Raw genomic sequence first — 12,949 nt, 5'->3', positions numbered from 1 at the left:
GTGTCTCGGCGCCTTACCTTATAAGGGCCCAGCAACAGCACGAGGCCCTCTAAGTAAACGGAAAGAAACGAAGATGAATATGAAGGGCCCCGGAGCAATTGAGTGTACCCTGGCATATGGGGCCCCGGAAAAGCGTATAGAGCATTTCGGGCGAATGGGAAAAACCCATGGAGGAAAACCTAATCGATCAAGAATACCCAGGCATGAAGGTAGATAGCGTCCCAACAACAGGGTTGGGCCCTACGAGGAAATGCAAAGAGAGCAAAGGCAACATGGAATGCTCCTTAGCGACCAGACTGACCCGGCAAGTGGACATACAGGGCCCGGGCAGCAGCGTAAAGTCTGGACAGCGTAATGAGCCCCAAAATTTCCCCCAAGTAACGCCTTTTCAATCAGGAAAGAATTAACTTCGTCTGCTCATGAACTCTCTACTTTTGCTGGCAGTTGTTTTTAGTCGCCTGTATGTCCAAATACGTCCAATTTTGTTGTAAAAAACTGCGTCTCTTCGGCCGGTTATGGGCCCCTCGGAGCCTTTTGGTGCTCCTGGCGTGGTCCATGGGGACATGGCCCCGTGCACCCCCCTCCTCTTGCTTCCGCCACCGGCCCGAACAGCTTAATAGATGAGGCCCGCCAAGAACATAGGGTCATTCACTCAAATAAGAAATAGTTCCGACGAAATATGTAGGGCGCCCAACGATCGAGCGTGCCCGAGCAGGTTGAAATATAGGGTCCTAGTTAAGAGCGTAAGGCCCTCCATTTAAGCAGAAGGTACCCAAAATCCAACGAAGAGAGCCTCCGAATGATCGGGTGTGCCAGAGCGGGTTAACAGATAGGGCTCCCAACAAGAGCGTAAGCCCCTCCATTCAAACGGAAAGCACTTAAGACCCTATGGAAATGGCCCCTCGAACGATTGCATATGCCCGAGCAGGTTATCAGAAGGGGCCCGACAGGAGCGTATGGCCCTCCAGTCAAATAAGAAGTACCCAAAACCCAGTGCGGAGGGCCCCGAAAGATGGAGGGTACCCGAGTAGATCATCAGATGGCCCGACATGAGTGTAGTACCCTAAATCCAAACGCCAAGACCCAATATACAGGGTCCCCGAACAATCCACTGTAGCCGAGGAGGCAAACAAATGGGCCTCCCCACAAGAGCGTAGGGCCCCCATTCAGAAAAAAGTATCCAACACTCAATGTGAAGGGTCACCGAACGACTGAGTGCGCCCAAGCAGGCCATCAGATGGGCCCCAACAAGAGTTTAAGGCTCTAAGCAAGTGACAGAGAATTGGAAACGCCCAAACCATTGCAAGGTCCCTTGTAATGTAATGGAAGCCAATGCAAGGTCCCTTGAGCATATCGCAAGTGTGTCGGCAGGTTAACCGAGTCCCACGTAAAGGGCCCCTGAGCAACCGAGAATATCCCGGCAAAAGCTCACGGAGCCTTTTTGGCGAATGGAAAGAATCCGTGGAAGGGCCCGTCATTGACAAGAGTGCCCCCGGCACGCTAACGGAAAGGGCCCCAACAACAGCGTGGGGCCCTCTGAACAAATTCAAAGAAATGAAGGGCAACGTGGAATGCTCCGTAACGATCGAAATGATCTTGCAAGTGGGCATATAGGTCCTCCGGAGACAACGTAGGGCCCCTAAATGGTGTAATAGGGCGTACAATTTCTAGTTCACAACTTTTCCAATCATGGAATGATTTTTTCTTTTTACTTCTGACAAGCCCTTCACCTTTTGCTCGCAACTGTTTTTGGTCGCCTGGAAGTCCAGGGATACCCAGTTTTGTTGCGTTTTTTTTTGTTAAAATAACTCCGCCTGTTCGCCCGGCTATAGGTTCCCTCGGGGCCGATGGGCTCCTTCGGGGCCCAGGGGGAGGCCATGGCCCCGTGCTCCCCCCCCCCCCCCTCTGGATCCGATCCTGTTCCTCGGGCGCATTCCACGTCGGCCCCGCACCACGCCTTGGCTTTTTTCGAAGCCCCTGACGTCGATCGGGTCACGGGGAATTAAGTCCCGACCGAAGGATTAGCTGACTGAAGGCCACGTAAAAGCTGCTGCGACACGGGGCTCCCCGCCGCCCGGCCGGCGCCGAGCCGGCGCCACGGCCGCTGGTCTGCGGGTGCAGCTCCTCGTACCGTCTTCCCCCCCCCCCCCCGCCGCAGCGGGGCGGGGGAAGGATCAGCCTGCCGACCTTCGCTGCAGTGACGGGGAGGCGGTCGAGTCCTACGGGTCGCGCGTGCTGCCGGCCACAGCGGCCACGTGGAGGACGGGCAGGGGGGGGGGGGGGTGGGGGGTGGACCGGCTGATAAACGGTCCCAGGGACGTCCATGGGCTTTACCCGAATTCCCAGAGCTCTCCGAAATATACTCCTACGCGAGATGGTGCGAGATGAAGATGAGGTATGCATGCGGCGTTTATGGCACACTTGCGGTAGTACCTGGTCGTGGACTCAATGAAGCTCTACGCCCGTCAGTCTAGCAGCAGACTGATATCCAACTGCCAGTTGGACATTGCGGGGCGTCACGATCGCCTCCAAATTTGGTGTGCTGGGCCTTCTCAACACGCTGAATCCAAAAACCAAATTTGGAGGCAATCGAGACGCCCCGTAATATAAAACTGGCATGTCACGCATCTTGTAACACGAAAGTTACGCAAAATCCCGCCCCACAACTAATGATCACACGGGTGCACACAGGCGTATACAGACATGCTTACACTTACAGTGCATGCATACCTACACTTAGTGTATACTTACGCAAGTGCATATCGATAAAAAAGAGTCACAATATACGGCAGCTTTCTAAAGTAAAGGGTGCCCAGAGTGTGAGTTGAGTGATATTCTCCTCAGCAATGCACGTGTCTTTGTCGTACAATCGTGACTGTGGTAGTATTCGACCACCAATTCGATGACAAAACACGAGCAGTGACGTTGGCAGCAAGAGATCCCACAACCGTCAGATAATAATAACACGATATGCTCTAGATGGCTCCCTGTCGGTCCGGGATGAGCAACAGCTGAACCTTCTACAGGTGATCAGCTGCCCTGCCGATCTTGTCGACGGTGATGAGTCCCATCTCAAGTCTGAAGGCGTCCAGAGCTCTTGAGGGTACGTCGGCTCGGCCATGTTGGATGCGGTTCTTGAGGGACGTACCAGAGTGAGCCCTTAGTATGAAGTTTAGCGACGACAGGTCGGATGGGTGCGAACTGCGAACCCACTCCACTGCGTTGTTTGATTCCCTTTTGCCACCACTGATGTATGAAAAACGATATCTATTCTCGTTGATCACAACTGGTCGATGTTCTAAGGCTTTTCTTCTTTGAATTGTACCCCACTCTAAGCTTGCTTCAAAAAAGTGAGCTTCACGTGGGCTTCAAGCGGGAAGTCATCCCTCATCCTAGATGTTTGGGGACTGGATTTCCCTTTTATTCGACACCGAGGACGTAAATTAAGGGGGCCGAAATCCGGGAACGAATCAGGAGCGGGTGGGCTAGATCAGCTTTATCAGCTCAGCCCCCAACTATTCTCAGAGAGTGACAATTTTGGGAGGTAGCTTCAGCCATTTTCCCTGTCCAGATCTCCTCCACCCCTCAACTTTTTGCGAACTTACACCTTCGATCGAGGGAGTGGACAGGAGAGCAAGGATCGAGGCCGGGTAACTCGGTAATAGGGATTAGTTATAAATTACTTACGTAACTTGGAAACGTATCATGCTTATAGCTACTATCTGTTTTGGATCCTGTCTTTCTCGAGCTGTGCGAAAAGGCAGTTTGAAAGTCGTGAATGGCCAAACAACATAGAACTATGGCTAATAACGCAGCAAAATGCATGCCCCATGCCCTATGGCGTGTTCTTGGACAGCGGCAAGATAATGCACATAGGCGTTGATTTGGATGATAATCGGAAACCATGAGCCAAAACTTTTGGAGCTTAAGACGTCCTTTGCATTTCTAAAGCATACGAGCTGGCCCGAGGCATCCAAATAGGACGTCGAGTCTACAGCAACCATCCTAATTAAACAAACATGGTCCATAAAACGACGAAGAGGGACTCTTAACTGAAGAAGCCTTCTTTAAACCGATTTTACCCCCTCCTGAGCTAATTCATGTCGACAACACTATCTCGCTCATCCAAAGCAGGTAGGAGCTGAAGGAGACCGCAGACAGCCCGGCTTCCTTTGTGGCAGCTTCGTAGTCACGCGCAGCGGACAGAATATAGACCCCCCCCCCCCCCCGAACGCAAAAGGTGCAGAGCCTAAGGGATTATTGGGCTAAGGGGCTATTCGGCTTGTTCTTACAGTAGATCATTTGTTCTAATAAAAACAGCATAGAAATCAGCTGCGCTTGTGTAGCTGAGACGACTGGGGTAGGCAATTGTGAACAGAGCATATATCATATGAAGTATAAGGGTATGCGCAGCTGAGACAACACGCAATGTATGTGTACAGATATGTGCCGGACACCGTACATGTCATATCCTTACATATCCACCTGGTTATCCTCCGGCCTTGTTACCAGCTTAGGTGTACTGGGTGCATCGCTGTGACAACGGATTTCAATAACCGCGAGTCCATCGCGGATAGTTGTGCTGTAAGTTGTTCAGTGCATTATCGAAGAACATTAGTCACAGAGATAAGACAGAAGTATTAGCGTTATTCCTCGGAAAAACAAGGAGAATGGAGATATAGCTAGGTTGATATTTCGGCAACATGCCTTTCTCGAAACATTATCAAAAGAAAACAAACCTCTGCTATTGTTTCGAGAAAGGCATACTGCCGAAATATCAACCTAACTAGATATCCATTCTCCTGGTTTTCCGAGGGACAACGCTAATCCTACTGTCTTATCGGTAGTTGAGCTGTGTTTACGCTTTTCATCTCTGAGATTTTCTCTGGAGCTCTCAGGTGTTAAACATTAACAACAAATAACCTTGATTTGCAGCCATACTGTAGCACATCGTTGCGCTGTCTTTCCCCTCCCCTCTCTTTCCTTGCGCTTAAGTCACGTTCCATCTAAATCCTGCCTCCCCTCCATGTGTAACGAAATACATGAACACCCCTTATATGGCCTATTTGCGACATGTCATTTCCATGATAACAAAAAGGGTTGTAAGGTAAATCAAGCTTGCTGATCACCAGATTTTGTCACGGAGAAACTTCCACTGGATCCTGACGAAGACGGGAGGGGGGGGGGAGGGGGTCTGAAGCCTCACGAGGCCGCCCTCTGATTGCGTCCCTGTATTCAATATAATAATTTATTATCAGGATTATTAACGGGTAAATATCGTGTGCAGGCTTTTGAAGCCTTGGAGCAGCTTTCAACTGCAGCGGAACGGGCTCCGAAGAGAGCTTATTTATCATCTGTTTGGAATCGGGTCTTCGCCGACCGAAAGCTGTACACTTCAGCTCGGGGTCTGAGTCTCAATCAACGCCATACGGTGTAAGTCGGATATGGAACTGATTCTGCCGATGCGAGAATAAGCGCATGTCTCCATTTTGGGGACATATCCGGGGAAGGCGGGGAAATCCGAGGTGGGGGCCGAGGAAGGCAGGGAAACCCCGTCATCCGCGTGCCCCAACCTCAGTCAGGCCAGTCCCTCCCACTCGGCCGGCGGGGATCTCGCTGGTGGCGTCGGCGGCTGTACACTACTGCTCGGGGTCTGAGGCTCAACCAACGCCATACGCTGTATGTCGGAGATGAAATTGGTTCTGCTGGTGCGGGAACAAGCACAGGTCTCCCTATTGGGGACATATCCGGGGAAGCGGGGAAGCCCCGGCATCCCTGTGCCCCCACCTGTGTCGGGCCGGTTCCTCCCTCTCCACCAGCGGAGCCCGCTGGCGGCGTCGGCGGCCGCCCCGCGCGTCTGATCAGCCCGCTCCCTGTGACGTCAGCCAAGGTCGGCGGCGGGCCGCTGCGCCGTCCCGCTGCTCGGCCGTGCGGCGCCATCACCCAAACACGGCTGGGGTGAGGCGGCGACGCAAGCGGTGAGGTTCACGAGCGGCAGTTGTGGTGACGGGTCGGCGAGGGTCGCAAGACGTGGAGCCCCACTGCGCTGTGACGAGGTTCGGACCGGCCTGGAGCACCGCCGTGTACCGCGTGGTCTCTGCTGTGCTTTTTTCACCCTGGATAGCTCCAGTCAGGCGGTAAAAAACCGGCGTGATGTGTGCTCACCGACCTCTGCCTCCCCCCCCCCGCCCCCCACTCTTCAGAAAGTTCTGGCTTCGCCTCTGAGTGGCAGGCAAGACGTGTCGCAAAGCTTGTGCGTTTTGTTTTTAGCTTGACTGAGTGGTCGGCGCCTCAGTGTTTCTGTTGAACGCACTGTCTTGGCAAGCTATAAACTTCTTGGAAGAGTGTTACGCCGTTGGCCTGAATATGCTTTTCATTCACGTCTTCCACGCGCACGCGCGCATCAGGCCAATCGTCGATGGTGCGCGATCTTTCTACAGCAAGCACGTAAAGCTGCCATGGGACCGCTGGGAAAGTCGGCAGTTAGACATCGTGTTTGGAGACGAGTGTATATCCTATATCTTTGGCGAGACAACAAATATGGGAAGTGGAGTTCGACGCTCTGTACCATGCTTAACATCGTTGTATTTTGTCTGACCACGCTCTGACAGCAATGACCAGTCCATAGCTATGCCGTATGGACTGTCTTAATTGGCAAATTGACGCGCAGGGATCTATGTAAATCCGTCCTGGGATGAGTCTGTCTGCTACTGTCTGCTCGCGCGCGCGCTTGTGTGTGTGTGTGTGTGTGTGTGTGTGTGTGTGCGCGCGCGCGCGCGCGCGTACGTGCGTACGTGCGTACGTGGGTGCGTGCGTGCGTGCGTGCGTGCGTACGTGCGTGCGTGCGTGCGTGCGTGCGTGCGTGTGTTTCCCCCGTTTACGCGCTTTCGATAATAACTGATGAAAACCAGTGCCAGCGACATAGTAATGGTGACTTTGCACCCGTTTCAAAGGCATCTCATCTTATTTCCACGTGCGTTCTATTGATATACCACGCACTTCCCTGCCTACGTAACCAGCATTAGTGCTAGGTGTGGTGTGCCTGACCGACACAGCGATGTGGGCCTGCTGTTTCCCGCTCCACGGATGCTCTGGCTTCTCATGATTAAAATGTTATGCTCATGGGTGTAGGAATAGAGGGGGGGGGAGGGGGGCAATCTCCCTCCCCACACTTTTCAAGGTGGGGGCAGCAATGTTCACTGTCCCACATTTTTCTGATTTTATCTACGTTTAGCTTATTTCTATGCAACTTTTATCATGCATGCCGATTTACCTAGTTCTCCAGTCATCTTCCTCAAACTACACTGGACAAATGCTTCATGTGGTAGATAACAGCATTTTATCCCATCATATACGGCGATGGCATATATACGGCATCATCATATACGGCATCATATACTCAGGGGCGAGGCCCTCTGGTACCAAATGTCCCGTACCGTCTTTTTTATAAAACCTTGGATCTTTTGAATAGCTGCTTGCAGCCCCCTCAACATATATATATATATATATATATATATATATATATATATATATATATATGGTGTCCAAAAGAATATAATGTATACATCTAAGGGCTTCGGGATCGATGAGGGAACCCCGCTCCCGTGCCGCCAGAAGGGCAGCAGCGACGCATCCCGCGCTGGGACGGAATGTCAGCCAGGACTGGTTATGATAATGTGCCCCCGAGTGTTCTCAGGGATCCCTTGCCCCGAAAACGTTAGAGGTCTATGAAAATGAGGAATGGGGTGGATCAAAATGAAGTCAAAAATTAAAAAGGCCAACCCACGCTCGCCTGAAAACGTTCAAATACCGTAAACCGGCTTTAGGCCCTGCACGCTCGCAGTCTCAGGAGCAAGAACAGCGGTGGGCGGGACTGCAGTTTTGTTAAACCGAACGGCGTTGGCCGCTGCAGGCAACACCAGGCGGTACGTGCCGTGCGCGCGAGAACGACCGTCGTAAAATAATGCTTCCGAAAGCCTTTCAAAATAAATTTGAGGCATTCAGAGATCAGAGTGGGAAGTATGCTTCTACAATTTTTTGAGGATTTTCTTCAGTCAAATAAACAGCTACAGCAACACGATAAATCGTGATTCTACCTTTAATCTTCCAGTTCTAGCACCAGTTTCCATCGCCATTTTGCGGTGTTGCAAAGGCGGATCCGTCCTTATTATCAATTTAAAAATGTACATACGTACAAATTGTACAGACATCGTGAAACATACGCCGGGCTTACTTTCTAAACGTACGAATTAGTGTTTCAATGTGTTCAAAAGTACTTCTTTCAGCTGCGTCATGTTTTTCGTCTGTCCGTTGGCCACCGTTTTGTGTCAGCCACAGGACCGACGCCGCTCAGCCTATGGAGACTTCAGCGCCGGACGTCAAGGCTGTTGCAAGATTGGCGGGCGCATATACTCAAAACCATGTTACATATTTGTTTCCTGTAATCAATCGACTGAGTGTTGAACATTTCAAGACGAGCATGGGTTAGCCATATCAATGCATATTTTGGGCCCCATTTCGATTTACAACCTCCGATAAGCGGGTCCTCAATATCCCTGAAGAATACAGAGAATATATGGCAGAGCTTCTGATTTCTATTGGTTGGAAAGAGTTCACTGCACCGTTGTAAGCCGAAGAGTGTCGGTGGTGTGCTTCATGCTGTCATTCAATTCCTGTTTTCACCAGTTCACTGACTTCGAAATAGAATCAGAATTTATCTCGCGGTAGCTTCTGGTTCCTGTTTCCTTTTTGGTTACAAAAGGAAAAATAGCAATATACCGAAGAATAGTGCTGTTGCGAACAAGTGAGCTTTATCCGGCGTTCTTTTTTTGGTGGGAATATTTATCAATCCAGTGCCCCGCTTGACAAGGCTCGTTAAAAACTGGGCTATATTCGGCGGTTTTTGAGGGGTCATCATCCGGGGGGCTTTTGTCAACCCTGTGCTCCCCCTGGCAATGATGTGGCTACATCCCTGCTTGCATATGAAAGCAGATCAAGTTGGCTTCGTTGAATGAGGGGCAAATGCAGTCCGGTAGACCAATTCATGCCTGAGGCAGGCAACTTCATGAAATGCTATTTTCTACTGTGGTGTGATTTGAATGAAGATGATTTGGTAATCGATGCTGTGACAGATGTCTAATCTATGCTTTAAATATAAACAACTAGCAATGCTAAACCAAAAACATACGGCAAAGCAGTCTCCGATCAGTTCGCAGTCAGTCATGCGGGGCAGCCGGGCTAAGGTAGTGGCTGACGACGGCGAACAGGAGCAGGGCTCAGATAAGGATACCTGGAAGAAGGACTTTCATTCTGTGACTTATATTTTACAGGGGAAACTCAAGTTTGCTAATTTTCGTCACAAGCTTTTTTGACAGGTGAAATTTTAAGCTTCCGGATTTATTTCCGCTCAAGATGCTGCAACAAATCTTATCCTTTGAAAAGCAGCTGGTGAAATCTACACGCAGGAAACTCTGGCGCGCTATTTACCACTGATTCGCATTAAAAACCCTGACCAGCCTGCGCCCCAGTTGGAAACCGGTATCTACCCTAACGATATAGATGCCTTCCCAGTGACTGCAAGTGTCTACCCACTCGTGCAATTTCGTCTCCCCAAGGAGAGCATTGTTGAAATTAACGAATAGTCTTGGAAGCTGGATAGTCGTATTCGCCAAATGGCGTAGACCGCTTGAATTGACAAGACTGTGCACCAGTGGGAAACATATAGGGATGTATATCTAGCAATGCGACCATGACATTTAACCAGTTCTAAAATATGTTATATGAATTAAAGGAAATGTTCCGCATTTAAAGACCCGAAGCAAGCATCAGATATGATGAAACAGGCTCACTTATACTACTGGTATACCTCTAAGCAAAAACCCCCACTCTTCATGCAATTTGTGTGCGTAGTAACTGTTTTCCTCAATACGCCGATGTTCGAATACGCCGCCGTACCTTGCGCGACATTAATTAAAAACCTATTGACGGCCATTTTATCTAGTGATCATGCTCAGGAATGCCAGATATGAGTGAGCAGACAATTGTATTGGCCTTAATGGCTGCATGACTAACGGAATGACAGGATTTGAGTGACGTTATGGTGGCGTCAGGGATGCCGGGGTGACCTGAACACGCGCTCGGGTGAGGGTCAGACTGAACCCCCACGGTTTTTCCAGAATGGTTCCTGAACGGCGCGGTGCAGCCGCGCCAAATTTTGCCTAACTATAGACAAATGAATAGCGGATCGCTTGGTTTCAAAAATTTAGATGCACTTTGTAAGGTTGCTGAGCTATGGTAGGTCAACGTCAGGCCATGGTTCCAGTGACGTCAGTTTCTAGGGAATCGTTCAATCTGATGTAACAACAGAGTTTTAGACGAAGCCATACATCTCTGAGATGACTTCTTAGGCAACACAAATATTGGATGAGCAACTTACGTCGACCAAAGGCCATATATGAAGATCAGACCAAGGTCAAAACCAACCTGTTTTATTGCTCTATGGGTTGCTGTATGGGGTAGTTTCTGGTGCTCATTTCGAATTTATCGACAGCAGGAATCGCATGATGCATTTCCATGGACTTTTTAGAGGTTACAATAGGTCATTGACTTAAAATGACCAAGGTCAGCATTTTGTTTTCAGATACTGTCTAGCGTAACCTTTGTTGCTTATTCAAATGCAAAATTCAATCAGTCTTGTATGATTTTGGTAGCCATGACCTCCAAAAGGTCAAACAATGTCACTTATCTTAAATAAGCAGGTGCCCTCTTGCTTAGAAACAGTTAGTTAGGTTCTGGGGGCACTTTGGAGACCAACCTGGAATTTGAATGTTTGACCTTATTTTACCCGCAAGTCGTGATCTACGAACCCCAAACTTTGACCGAAGTGAATTCACGTACAGATCAACACGCTCTGTAAATTTGGCGTCTCTAGCTCCCTTAGTTCCCGAGATCTCAGGGGGGGGGGGGGCAAATTGACCCCCACCCCCCATCCGAGCGAAGGGTATCTGGCCGGGCGCCCGGGCGCGTGTTTAAATAGTCTTCCTGAAATGGTCTGCACATCTTTGTGGGCGTATGGCTCAGAAAGTAGAGGGGTTTAGGTGTGAAGAATGGCAGGGCTGAGAGCTGCACCCAATGACCCTCAGGATGGTCATTTCAGCTCAAAACCCAGGCATGAAACACTCCCTTGAAGGGCGGACATTGTCCTGAATCTCCTCCCTCCCCCGAGCCGGGTGGCCCAGTAAAAGCATTCCTCGAGTCTTGTCCCCCGCCCCCTCCCTTTTTGAAACATTCTTACGCCTTTAATTATGTTTCGACACGTTATTAGATTATTACTGTTTTATTATTAGTCGCGTGACCGTTACAACTCATGCAACGAGCAGAGTACGTTTGGCGTGATGTTTGACAAGGACAGGACGTGAAAGCTGACGCCGCATTTTTGCTTGCAGACGCCATGGAGGGCTCCTATACTCAGAAGGGGTCCCTGCACGGGCAAGCGCACACAACGCCACCTGTTGTCAATGAGCAGCCTGCCAGCTTAGCAAAAATGTCGACAGATGGATCAGCAGGGCCCGGAACTGCGTTAGCGAACGAGGATGAGGATTCGTGCTGCGCGTGGTGTTGCTCTGGCGGCGGCGGTAGAAGCAAGCACACATATCACTACACCAGCAGTGGCGCATCCGACACTCATCTAGGGGGTGATTATGGTGACAGTGGTGGTGGAGGATGGTTCAGTGGAGGCGGCGGGTGCGACAGCGGAGGTGGTGGTGGAGATGGTGGAGGCGGCGGGTGCGACAGTGGAGGTGGTGGTGGAGATGGTGGAGGCGGCGGTGGGTGCGATTGATCAGGCCATACCAGGCTGTTCCGGTCGCCAAGGCCAGCCCGGCAGTCCGATCAGGAGAAGCAGCCTTCACCGCCGAGACCGCACGGCCCGAGGCTGACGTCACCTGGCCAGCTGGGCTCAGCCCCGATGGTCAGACCGCCCGGTCGGCGCGGCACCGCACCGTCAAGTCGGGAACACCAGCTGGCAGCTGGAGCCGTTCTATATTCCCCTGCTAGCCTGAGCAGTGCGAATCAGACTGACACACCAGGCCAAAACTTTACCTGGAGAGATGTTCCTGTCACTGTGACTGTCTTCTTTGTCGTGTAAGTTTTAGCCCTTTGGCACTCGGGTAAAAAAGAAGCTTGTTTGCTGCAGCCACCAGCAATGTGACATATGAGGTGAAGTGAAAGTGAAGGATCCAGTGTAAGTGTCTGTGCTAATTAGGCATTGCATGATGAGCTGGATAGGTTCTGCAGCCGCACAGTAGTTTTAATATATGTGTCATTCACACTACAACGCTGCTGAACAAATGCAGTGGCTGTCCGAGTAGGCAACTGCCTCTCAGCTGCCCTCTCTGCCATCGCTGCCTGAATACAATACGCTTCCCACCGCAGACGTTCGCTAACCCGCGAACCCCGCCTTACGAAGGAGGCAAACTATAGTGTTCTCGAGCCGGCAGGACTGCAGGCGGGATCACACGCGTGCGTTTTCAACGTTGGACTGTATTTCAAGATGGTCTGGTAGAGATGGAACCGCAAGTACTTTAAGAGGCGGACAATAAGAGTACGATTTGTCAGGTGAACCATCTGTGGACACTGCATTCGCCGGCCCTCAGAGGTTTACATATTTCCAGTCACGTGTTTACACCAGACGCCGGGGCAGAAAGCGGCGGCGCCCTTTCGAGGAAGCTGGCAGCTCGCGGTTCGGGCCGCTTCGGTTAGCGGCGTCCGCGAGCCTTCGGGTGGCTGGATGCGTCTGTCGCCTGGCGGCACCACGTCAGCACCGTCTGGTGGTGCGTCTTCATCGCCGTTTGGCGATTCGCCATACCGGGCCGTCGGCGATCGGTGGTGCTGGGGCGGTGGCGCCTGGACTCGGCGGTGGCGTCAGCTGGTGTGAAGGCGGCACCGGGCC

The 12,949-nt window shown here is 51.1% G+C and overlaps 1 long non-coding RNA gene across 2 annotated transcripts; it reads left to right on the top strand.

The window, feature by feature from the left end:
• The first annotated feature begins 5,957 nt into the window (after window positions 1–5,957).
• On the top strand, window positions 5,958–12,329 carry LOC119090588 (uncharacterized). 2 transcript variants are annotated; one of them, XR_005093264.1, is made up of 2 exons: window positions 5,958–6,056; window positions 11,445–12,329. It is a non-coding gene; the product is annotated as an uncharacterized LOC119090588 (long non-coding RNA). The 2 variants fall into 2 exon arrangements; XR_005093263.1 differs by having other exon boundaries at window positions 5,989–6,137.
• Window positions 12,330–12,949: the final 620 nt, after the last annotated feature.

This window comes from Pollicipes pollicipes, unplaced genomic scaffold, assembly GCF_011947565.3.
Source record: "Pollicipes pollicipes isolate AB1234 unplaced genomic scaffold, Ppol_2.1 Scaffold_3087;HRSCAF=3621_pilon_pilon_pilon, whole genome shotgun sequence".
NCBI lineage: Eukaryota > Metazoa > Arthropoda > Thecostraca > Pollicipedomorpha > Pollicipedidae > Pollicipes > Pollicipes pollicipes.
This window is presented reverse-complemented; position numbering and strand designations above follow the sequence as displayed.